General features: G+C 42.2%; 1 long non-coding RNA gene across 1 annotated transcript; it reads right to left on the bottom strand.

Annotated features, from left to right (window-relative positions):
• Nucleotides 1-305: 305 nt before the first annotated feature.
• LOC138104777 (uncharacterized) lies at nt 306-1,554 on the bottom strand. The gene is made up of 2 exons (XR_011148277.1): nt 1,199-1,554; nt 306-817 (listed from the first exon to the last, which is right to left on the bottom strand). It is a non-coding gene; the product is annotated as an uncharacterized lncRNA (long non-coding RNA).
• Nucleotides 1,555-12,420: the final 10,866 nt, after the last annotated feature.

Raw genomic sequence — 12,420 nt, 5'->3', positions numbered from 1 at the left:
TAATTGCAAGAGGGAGTCTGATCTTTCTTCCTTTAAGTCAATGAGAAAGCTGTGAGTAACTTTTTAACTGTAACCTGTAAGTCTTTTTAACAGACTAGCAAGGTATTTTATTACTGTCTGTAGTGCTTTGCTTCAGACCTCACACCTGAAAAAGAAAGCATCCAGTAGGATCTGGAAATTAAAATCTTCCAGCAGGATCTCATTATGTTTTGAGTAAGTACCCAATGCCCTTCCTTCCTGTATATTTTAACATGATTCCTTTTGATGCCTTGATGGGGCTACCTGAAAACAGAGGCTAGACAAAATTAAGAGAATAAAAGTGGGTATTTATTGAATGGCCTTCAATAAGGTACAGTTATGGGCAGACAGAGCCCTAGGGCTACACCCAGAATGGACAACGGGTCAAGGGTTTTTCACGCTTTTATAAACTTGGTCTATTTGCATATAAGGGTGTCGTGGTTTGACACAGCTAAGTGTCAAGCACATGAAATCTGTTATTTTCATAAGGGGAAAAATAAGAAAATATTGAGGAAAACTAGAGAGCTGCAAGGCAAAATACGTTCAAACTTAAACAGTTGCGGTACAAAGAAAAAGTTTATTACTAACAGAATTAAAAGTGAAAAGAAATAACAAGAAATTAAAGCAAACTTCCCCTCTCTTCCAGCACCTCCTTCCCTTTACCCAACTCACACAAAGGAAAACAGAACATGGGATTTTAGTCAGTGTTGTAGTTCTTGAAAAGTCTCTTTCTTATGCTTAAGGAAAAAAGGGTTTTCTTCTGCTTCACGTGGTTCCCAAACTGCCACCAACAGCAGACCTGCCCAGAAAGAAACAATCTGCTGTGGTGTAAAACATCTCTCCCATGAAAAATCTCACAGTTCCTTCACACTGCAAAACATGGACCATCACATGGGGTTATTAGTCTTTTTTAAGGATGAGTTATTTTGGCCTGAACACAAAGGCTCTTCTTCACAAGTCTCTAAAAGCCTCTCACTGCCTGGCATAGGCACTCTTCACAATCTTCACAGGCCACGCATGAATTCTCCATCCCCCCCATGTACTTCAAATGGATTAAAGAGACAAACAGCTTGTGATATTACCACAGCATGCAAGAAGTATTTTTAAGCTACGGGCGAAAAACGCAGCACGGCCCTCTTTTCTCCCGTCGCCATTTTCAGCTTCGTCTCACATGACTCACCTTCTCTCTGACTCTGAAACCACCATGTTGAAGAGTGTCCTTGTCAGGCTTTACAGTGGAAGAAAGCCTCACTCCCTTTGTGCTGCTGGCTGCATGGTGTCTCCTTCAGTTCAGCGTGGAGTGTGCTGGCTGCAGAAAGGAGGCTCCGCCGGCTCCCGCTGGCTCCGCCCGCTCCGCGTGGCAAGGAGAGGGACCCGCTGGTCCCAAGAAGCCATGCTGGATGGATTTAGGCTGTGTGGCAGTCCATAGCTAGTTTTAGCTGCCTGCGGCTCTGATATAGTTCCCCCGCCAGCGACCCAGGGCCCGTGCCGCGGCGTTGAGAAAAGAGGAAGGCTTTCCAGCAGGGTATCTGGAACGAAAAGGAAATTCCCACCTTTCTACACAGTTTAAATATGTAAATTGCGAGGAGCATCATTGGTCTAAAAGTCTGTCCATCAACTCAGGTTCAACCCACTATGCAGGGTTAATTCTCCAATTACAATTTCAGGTAATGATGTCATTACCCCAAGTGTTTCCCCCCTTTTAGAGGCTTAGTTTACATATTTCGGGACCTGGGACAAGATGTCCTTGAGTCTTAGGCCCAGAGAGGATTTGTTATGTCTAACCAGAATGGGAGAACAGTAGCTAACAGGCTATGTGGAGTTTCAGGATTACACACTAAAGCAGTACAGGATCTGAAAAACATAAAAGCCAAAATCCTAAGGCATCACTTTTCCGTAGATTGCAGGGCTTGTTGCCTTCAAGAAATGTACAACTCTGATGCTTTCTGTTTCCATTTCTCTTTGACTTAAGTGGCATTGACAACTGTGCCAACAAAATAGTTCAGGAAAGAATTGATTTAAAGAGGTTTATATGGGTATAACCTGAGAGGGAAAAAATGGAATAGAAGTCATGTGAGGGTCTCTGCCAGGTTTTTGGTGGGGAAGAGTGAGATGGTGGCCCCCATTTTGAGGCCCATGGCAGCTGGCCCTGGGCTCTGGTTCCCCAAAACAGGCAGTCCAGGCTCTTCTTCCCCTGTGCCGTGTGGCAACAGCATCTCTCAGGTGGAATCCTGAGGAGTTGGGAAGGGGAGCTGACATGTGGCTTTGGGTCCCACCACAGCATTGAGGTGGCACCTGTGCAGGTCTGCTTTTTGTTTTTCTTTCTTTTTTGGTGTTGTTTGGTTTGGTGGGGTTTTGGGGGGGGGGGGGTTGTTTTGGTTTTGGTTTTATTTTTTATTTAATTTTGGGGGTTTATTGTTGTTGCTTTTAATGAAAACACCAAGATATTAAATGTTTTGCATTGGAAAAAAAATCTCCTTGTTTGTCTGCTACAGAGCTTTCTTAATTATTTAAGATATAAGCTCCTCATTATTGAGCTTCCAGTTTTTTTCCATCACATTGCACCATTGAAAGGGCTGTATAATATTAATAGATGCTTTACATAACATTTCTGAAATCCTGAAATCAAGCATATTTTATAGATGCCACAGGAGGTTTCAGTAACTCTAATAAATAATGCTAATGGTGAGCTGGAAAAATATACTCTTTAGGAAATTTTGTAATTCCCAGCTGCTTAAAAAAATTATGGTAGCACAGGTTGTGTCTTTGTTATGTACATTGAATAAGTTATCACTTATAAAAAACTGTTCATCATCTTTTTTTCTGATGCTACCAATAGATTTTATTGCTTTTTGAGCTAAGCCATTTACATGCTGATTTTATATTCATAGAGAACTAACTGGAGTGTGTCATGAAGCCAAAGTCTTTTTAGATGATGAATATACTGATATTTGCAACTGATGATGTGTGAAGCTGCAGAGTTGACACCAAACTCAAACCGTCGGCAGTTAATCTTTCCATTGTAGCCATTTATGCAGACTAAGTGAAAAGGGTATTGCAAACATCACTGAAAGAAGACAAAATAGAAAAATATGTCAATGTTGGATGCATACAAATAGAAATGGAAGATTCTTGATTGTCATTTTGTCATCAGCTGTCTGTAAGAAGGATCCTCAAACCACCTCTTCTGTAGATTTTCTGCAAGAGCTGAGTCACCAGCCAGCTACGTCTGCTTAGGATGAATTTGTGTCATTGTTTGCTGTTTATGTCTTCTCATTAATTTGTGATTTGCAACTTTTTTCTGATTAGCCATTCTCTCTGAGACAAATCATTATTTCTGAATAATTGTCTGGACTCCTGTGGCAGCTGCCGCGGGACAGAACAGCTGATCTTCCTGCAACACAGGACATCTTGTGGATTACATCAGATCAATACTTGCCAGGACTCCTTGCCTGGTGATGCATTTATGAGTATTTTATGGTTAATAAACCAGCTTTAATACAAGCCTAAGGACCCTCATTATATCAAGACTGATACATGGTATACATTTAAACATCAATAGAGATCAAATACTCTTAGCAACACTGAAAATCCAGGGAATTCTGATAATGAACTTAAATGTGTCCTCAATACATTTTGCTAAAAAAAGATTTTCTTGAGATCTCAATATTTGCAATTTTTGCATTGTAATGGAGAAAGCTTGAAGAACAAAGAGAGATTAATTTAATTTTTTTTTTTTTTTTTTTTTTTTTTTAAAGAAAGGAAAAGAATGTAGGATATCTCACACTCCATGCTGGAGGCTAAGGTGCTCCTCAGAAATTATTTGATATCTGTTTCAGATTGGTCAGACCAGGGGCTTGAACTTCAAACTCTGACATTGCAGCAGTGATGTGCAGACAGGGATAACCAGGAAGTAACAGGGTCCTGCAGGCTTGGGAGAGCAAAATTATTCTTTTCATACTCTAGACATAGGTTTGTGCCCTGTGTGAGCTGCCCTGGGCAGAGGTCAGCTCTGCTCTTTGCTAACTGGCACCACGTGGTTTCTCCCAGATCTTTCCATGGATCCAGGCCACTGCTTTCTCCACAGTGTCCCAGCAAAGAGAGGATGCACAAGGCTTGGGGTATGAGCCAGCAGCACTTTGCTGGATTAGGTTTTTCCTATCTGCCCAGAAACCCAAGTACACTGCAGGGATATTGCAAGCTGCTCTTCCACATGCTAAATACTCCATCTTGGATAGCAGAGCTGATGCTTGCTGGATTTTGCTGGTAATTCAGTTTGGCAATTAGTCGGATGGTGCTAATGTAGTTTGGGCAAGGAGCATCATGGAAAGGAAAGGAGAAGTGCAGTTCACTCATGCATGGAGACCATCTCTTTCTCCGATGGAAAGCCACCTGATTTAGGGTTGTTCATTTCTCCTGGGAATTGGGCACATTTACATTCCTACCATACTGGCATACCATGATTCCCTTCTTGTGGCACAATTAACTTTGTTTATTTTTTCTAAATTCTGTTATTTTCTTTAACAAGCTGATGCTAAATTCTACATCTACTTGATAAATGAGTGTTGTGATGACTCTGTCTTAGCTTACAATGTAAGATGTAACCAAAGGTACATACTCTATCACTATCTGTTAAAACCAGGTGGGGCAGTGTTCTCTATCTCTTTCATGACACATCCCTGGTAACAACCTCCGGAGACATATCTTCTGTTAATGGGCCATCTCGCCTCACTGCATGACTCATAAAATTGCATCATCCCATTGTGAGATGCTCTGCCCAGGGAGAGGAACCAAGCATTCCTACCTGAATGTAATCTGAGGTTTGGAACACCACAGTCAGCCCTTACCTACTGGATTCCCAGAGGAGAAAAGCTGCATAACCACCATGGCCCTTCAGAGGAAGACCAGACCCTTCTACAGGATCACTGCTTCTACAGAACCACATCTATCACCTCAAGAGGACTGCAGCTGCCATTTAATCGGACTGCTACCACTACCCTGACCAACACCGTGTCAGGTCGTATCCTGACTCTGTCAGTTGAAGCCAGTGTTTCTGTATTATTGCCTTGTTATATATACTAGTAAAGAACTGTTATTTCTATTTCTCATATCTTTGCCTGAAAGCCCCTTAATTTCAAAATTATAATAATTTGGAGAGAAGGGGGGTTACATTTTCCTTTCCAAGGGAGGCCCCTGCCTTCCTTAGCAGACACCTGTCTTTCAAACCAAGGCTCTTATTTAACATTTGTTGTCCCTCTGTGTATTTCCCACATGGTGGAAAATATAATTTGGCTATATAATTTACAAGGAAGGTGTTTTTAATTTACTTTATAACAAATTCTTTGTCAGGTATTGTCTGAACCAGATGCTAAATTCTTATTTTATATCTATGTTGACTTACTCTTTGCTTCAGGGAAGAAATTACTGTGCACAGTGCTAGACAATCACTGTGACACGCCCCCTGTGCAGGAGAATAAAAACTGCTTTCTCTTTCTTTGTGTCACATATTTTGCTTGGGCTTTTTGTTACGAATTTCCTCAGTCCCTGCTTTGTATTTCTTGGCTGTCCAAGAGTTCTTCTCTGACTGCTTTGTGTTCCCTGATTGCGGATGAATGTGTTCCCTTCCTTCGTGTATCTTGCTCCAGAGGAGTTGCCTTTTTTGCTCTCACTCTCATATTTCAATTTTTATTTCCCTAACTTAAACCATTAAGTGGCTTTTCTGGGGGAACATTGAAATAAAGGAAGGGTGAAGTTTATATTCATCTGAATGCTGTTAATGATTTAAGTTAATTACTCTTATCTGCTCTGTTTACATTCTTGCATGTTCAAAATACTTTTGATAATTATACAGTGATGCCTACTGTTTATTCAAAAAACATTTATTTCAGTTTTTAGGACTAATATCTAATTTTAAATGAGTGTATTTTGGAAACCATGACTTTGCTGACATCTTATTTCCTCTGCATGGAGACTTGCTGCTCCAAATGACTCATCAGCCTGCTGGCTCTATTTCTATCTACTGTTTTTGGGTAAAAGTTCCAGGCTGAGTGTCTCGGTTTGAAAGACAGGTGTCTGCTAAGGAAGGCAGAAGCCTCCCTTGAAGTGGCAGATATAACCCCTTTCCCCCTGAGTTATTATAATTCTGAAATCAAGGGTCTTTAGGCAAAGATGTGGGAAATAGGAATAACAGTTCTTTACTATATATATATATATATATATATATAACCAGTCAAACAAAACAACAACAACTATGACAGTAACAGCAAACACAAACCCAGTCCCAGCCTTCTCAGCTGTCACGTTATTTCCCCTCGGGTGCAGTTCCGCTCGCAGCCGGCAGGGATCGCTGGCGGCTCCCGGTGAGCAGGGCAGGCGCGATGGTTCCCCCGCGGCTGCAGGGGGCGCTCCAGAGCGAGCTCGAGGAGTACACGGCTGCTCTGGTGCCCTGGGATCCCGGGGAAGGATGGAACAAAGGCTTCACAAACCCCTGGGCAGCCGATCCTGGACTCCCGGAACAGCAGGCTGGAAATGGCAGGCCGGAGCGGCAGGCACAAACACAAATCCTGGGTGGCAAACGAGATGCATCCAAAAGGGGAACCCCCCGGAGGTCCAGGCAGGCAGGGCGAGCATGGCTACAGCGTAGCGAAGGCTCAAAACAGCAGCGGTGCAGGGCGGCCACAGCCCAGCCTCCAGCAGGGCAGGGAAAGCAGCTTTGGGATCCCGGCGTTGTTTCCAGCAGAGAGAAAGACGCCAAAAACGGGAACCAGCAGCTCCTTTCTCTGCAGCCTCTCTCTCCAGATGCTGAGAGCGAACTGCCCCACACCCAGGTGAAAACAAAGGAGTCACCAGGCCCATCCCACCCCCAATGACAGCTGTTTTGTCTTTCTTAAGTATTGCCATTTGCCCCCTAGCAACATGCATATGGGAGAAAATTCCTTTAACAGGAAAAAAACTAGGACTAAACTAAACCCCCAACACTGAGTTTGGAGCCCAGTTTCCTGTTCATTTTCATTTGGGCCAGTGAGGGGGGAGTATGGAAGACTTTTGAAATGTAGACATTTCTCAAGCCCTCAGTTTGTAGCTGGCTGGAATTTTTCAGTTTTTATTTTTCAAAGTCACTTTTTCAACATTTCTTGGGGTTGGTGAGTGAAAGGGTTTGAAAAACAAAGCTGCCACACAGATTCATGCACTGTCACACTTGAGAGGAGCTGGGGTTGAGGGCTTCTCTGGCTTTTTCTACTCCTCCCTCCTCTTTCGTTTCTTATTTCCCAGTGAAAATTTGGAGTCCTGTTTGGCCAGTTCCCTGGAGCATGGAAATTTCAATCCTTTGGAATAAATTTCCTGAGTCCTATAGATGGCTCCTACCTAACCCCTACTCTGCCTTCCAGACCTGATTTCCCACACCCTTCAGCCTTAAAGAAAATGCTCTAGGACAAATATTAGCAATTTATTTATTATGATATTTCTTGGAACTGCTCTTGCCAGCAGTAGTTCCTCCTGGATTTCATTGAGAGAAGCAGCATGTGGATCCCTGGACGAGGCAATGAGCTAGCACTAGAGACGTTCATCCTCCTGTCTCTGAGGTATGACCTTGCCCTTTTCATCTTTTTTCCTTCTCTCTCCCCTTGCCTGGTTTGTCTTTTTAGACAATAAACTTCTTCTTATGTGTGCCTAAGGTTCTTTCATGCCTCAGGTTTACAGTGCCTACGTCAATTATAATCATAGATGGAGCCCCCAGGTGTAGTTGTAGCACAAATCTTTGAGCAGAGTAATCTGATTCCAGCTGATTTGAATGTCTCTTGCTTCTCAAGTACAGGATAATCATCAGAAAGTACCAGGCAAGCACTGCATATAATGCCTCAAATTACTTTTCTTCTCCCTTTTTCCCCCCTCTCCTGTCCCCAAAAATAAGAGAGCCCCTTTGGGACCCTTATGAGGCAGAATGTTCTGTTTACCCGTTCCATTTCACTGTTTATTCAATTACATACTCGAGCCAGATGAGGTCTGAGGAGGGTATCTTCAAAAACTCCCTAAATTCCTGTTATAGTCAACAGCAGATGAGAGCTGGACTTTAAATGCTTTAAATTGCCCCCAGAGAGTATCTTATGATGGGGAAGTCAGGAGAGTTTGCCTTCCTAGGTGTCCTAAATTACAATGTAAAATGTAACCAAAACTATGTATTCTAATATCATCTACGTAAGTTGTTAAGATAGAGGGGCAGTGTTCTTTTATCTTCTCCATGAGTCAGATCTGATAGTACCCTTCGGAGGGGTATCTCTGCTAATAGGCCATCAAGATCTTCCCAGCATGACTCATAAAATTGCATCATCCCATTGTGAGATGCTCCACCCAGGGGGAGGAACCAAACATTCCTACCTGGATATAATCTGAGGCTTGGAACACCATGGGCAGCACTACCCACTGGAATCTCAGAGGACAAGAGCTTGATTACTACCACTGGACCTCGAGAGAAAGACCAGACCTTTCTACAGGATCACCACTTCGACAAAACCACATCCATCACTCCAACAGGACTGTAGCCACCATTTAATCAGACTGCTACCACCACCCTAGCCAACAGGGTGTCAGGGTGTATTCTGTCTCTGTCAGTTTAAGCCAGTGTTTCTGTACTGTTGCCTTTATTTGAATTTTCCTAATAAACTGTAGTTCTGACTTGGAATCTCACGCTGGTTTGCTTTCAAACTAATACACTAGGCTAGAAGCAGTTTTGAGGAATAATGTCTTAAGATAAAAGACCTGTGTTTTCCTCAAAGTCTGTGAAGATACTTTGTTGTTGCTTTTGTAAATGAGCAATCCCTAACCTGGAAAAAGTATTAAAGAAACAAGTTAAAAGTAGAAATTAGGGTCCAAGTCTTTTGGTTTACACATTTACCCTTTCTTTCCTGAAAAAAAAAATGAAAGAAGGTAAATTTAGGTTATCTATTAGAAAGAAATTATTTCCTGTGATGGTGTTGAGGCCCTGGCACAACTTGCCCAGAGAAGCTGTAGCTGCCCCATCCCTGTTCAATGCCAGGTTGGATGGGGCTCTGAGCAACCTGGTCTAGTGGAAGGTGTCCCTGTCCATGGCAGGGGGTTGGAATGAGATGGTCCTTAAGGTCATTCTGTGATTCTGTGATTCTTTAGGAGACATTTGTCATGCGCTGCACAAGCTGAATAAACTCATCTCTGCTACACATAGAAAATCCCTTGCTAATGGCCTGAAATACGAGGCAGAGATGTTTAGGGCTGGTGACAGATTCCTTAGCAGAACTTACCCCAGGCTGACATTCCTGCTCTGGTGAAAATGGAATTTATAAAACTGTCCCGTCCTTGTGTCTCATGTAAGATACACATGGCAGGGTGGTCTGATTCCCCCAAGGAGGCTGCAAGGAGGCAGATGGCGCCAGTGGTGCTTTTCAGCATGCATCACCCGCAATGCTGTACCATTGGGCTCAATTTGTCTCTCCTTATTATCTGGGACAAATGACAATGGATTCACCTTTCCATATGAGACCTGTATTTTAAAACTGCAGAAGTTTATCAGACCCTGTTTCCAGAACTTCACTGTCAGCTCAATCATCTTATTTTCTGTGCCCTTCTCCATGTTGTTTCACTTTTCCACAAAAGCCTGACTGTTCCTCCTGAGACAAATTTTTGGGAAGAGTAATTTGGAATATGAACACTGACACATGCTCACTGAATGCCTCAGTTTGTCTGGCCTGCCAGTGCCCTGTGCAGGAACCCCTCTTCCTGGATATGTCTTCGCCTATACAAAACTAAAAATGAACCTCCCTGCAAATTTCATGTTTTCCTGTTTTCTTCCTCCAGAGGAGATCCTGTTGCTACAGCTTCTGGAAATCTGTAGGAGTGGTTTCTGGCATGCAAACAATCACTGGTATGACTTTTGCTTTCAAAATAATCTTAAAATTCTAGGGGGGAGGTCTCTGCATATCACTTTCTAGATTTCTTCATTCTCTCTTAGACTGGAGGGAAAGATGGGCCACCAGCATCACAAAGAGCATTTTGAACAATTTCAAACCCAGTAGCACTTTGGTTTTGAAGAATTTTTGTACTCGTTTACTTCATTATTTCCAGAGAGTTTACTGCAGAGTTTACTGACACAAGAATTCAGGAGAGCTGGTGGCTTTCCAAGGATGTTGTATGAAAGTTTTATTTCAACTCACAGGATTTTTCTCAGTTGAAGCCAAATATGTTGTGCTTTCTCCTGGAAGAAAACGGAAGGTAATGCCAGGAGATACCACTTAATCACACCAGCAAAACATCCCTGGCAGTTCTCTGGAAATACATGAGTCCCAAGAAAGAATGAATCAGAGAGTTCATAACTGGATCCTAGCAGACAGCTGGCATATTTTATAGGAGGCAAGGACAAAGAGATCTCAAACACATACAGTACTCACAGCTGGAGTCTTGCTCTGTGAGCATATTCTCCTGTACAGAATAGTGCTGAACTGCTCCCAGTCTCTATTTTGACTTGAAGAATTCAGAGAATTGTACATAAGTTTGCTAGAAAGGAGAGTATTTGTACTTCTCCCTTTCATCTTGTGCTGGTGTGGAAACCAGCAAGGTGTTCTGAAAGCTTCACAGAGCTTGACTTGGACGCAATCACTTTGTATCCTTGAAAATTAGGTTTGTACCCGTGAGAATTATAGCATCAACAGAAGCGAGAAACCATAAACAACAGATGTAGAAAGCACAGCTGGTCTAGGGAGGCTGATATTTGCTTTAGATTGTTTTAGATGGCTGTTAGTTGCAAGTAACCAGTAGTTTTGTAGGGTGTTAATGTAGAAGCCAGTGGGGAAACAGCATGAGTGCCAAGAAACTGTATAAAAGAGGCTTTGTAGAATTAAAGATGCTTTTTGTCTTCTGAATGGAGTTGGTGTGTGTGATTCGTGTCGTGTCCATCTCAACTGCGACATGCTGAAACAGCCTCAGGGGCTTTGGGATAAATTCTTGCAGCACCCCCTAACAATAAGGGCCAGGTGTCAAGGGGGATAAACTTGGTTTCAAGCAGAACTCCAATTTAGAGATGCATTACTGTATGGTACCGTGGAATCATATTGACCCTCTTTGTTTACAGTGGACTTCGTTTAACCAGAAGGAAAAATATCCATGATTTATCAGTGGAACAAACCAAGATTCCTTGCTGTCAGTAAGTAACCCACTACTCACATGGTGATTTTCTAGTTTAACTACTCTGTTATCGCACATGTCCTGATAGCTCTCTCAATATGTCAATCCCTGTCTCACACACTTTATTTTCTCTAAAGAGCTTTAATAATTTTGTTTCAACAGACTGGCTTGGCAGGTTCATCTGTACTGCAAAATCCATGTTCCAATCCCAGATCTCAGGAAGATATTCCTTTTAAATGCAAACAAAAACCAGAGGTCAGAGTGGGCAAAGAGCTCTTGAGTGTGATGTCTCTGACAGTACAAGTTCATTCCTTGAAAAAACAAAGCCGCTCTGTGTATATTTATATTTGAATATGAAATATTTGCACTTTATGGAGAATATTCTGTCCTACTCTTCTTAAAATGAACATTGACAAGAAGCTAGTCCACAAAAGAGAATCTGCTGTTATTTATATTGCTAATGGCTGTCAATGTAAGCAGTAAAACAGAATGGATGCATTAAAAATTAATTATTCAGAAGCACCTGCTGGTGTCCTTAGAAGTACGGCAGCATATTTCTGGGAAATGTTTTTTCATTTCCCTAAATTTTTTGTTACCCAACCCATCATTCAGGTGATTACAACACAGGGAAAGGAAAAAGCACAGTTTGTTTTAATAGCTGTCTTTTTTTTTTTTTTAAATTAGGCTTCCCTCCATGTCTAATGGAGTTCTGCCTCTCCAGAGAGCAGCAAACCCAGCACAGAGGATCTTGATCCCATCTGTGCAGGAACAATTAGAAGCATTTTAACTCTTGGAGTGTGGAGGAATAAAATTCCATTATTCATGAAGTGGTCTCTTGCAGCTGTCTGGTGTTACCTCAGCTCCTCTCATAGATTTGTCACTCACTCATTTTCAATAAGAAGCAGCCATTCCACAGTTCCACAGCTTCCTCCAGTTGTTTCACCTCATGGAATCACAGAATTAGGTTGGAAAAGACCTCCAAGATCATCGAGTGCCCGTTTCTCGCGCTTTCACGTGTCGGAGGAAAGTAACTTTAAGGGATGGGACTATGCAACTACACGAATTTATTGTTTAAAATAACAAACGCATCAGTCGAGGCGTGAGATTTTACAACACCTCCGAGTAATGGCAACTAGTCACAAGATTTAGGGTTACATAGTAATTTATAACTTTCTAATCCAATAGATACTTAAAACGACACTTTGTTTTAGATTAATGACCTATCACTTGTGGCACTTCTCACTGCAATGC

The sequence above is a fragment of the Aphelocoma coerulescens genome, chromosome 1A, assembly GCF_041296385.1.
Source record: "Aphelocoma coerulescens isolate FSJ_1873_10779 chromosome 1A, UR_Acoe_1.0, whole genome shotgun sequence".
NCBI lineage: Eukaryota > Metazoa > Chordata > Aves > Passeriformes > Corvidae > Aphelocoma > Aphelocoma coerulescens.
The sequence above is the reverse complement of the archived record's forward strand: the minus strand, read 5'-3'. Positions and strand labels throughout refer to the sequence as shown.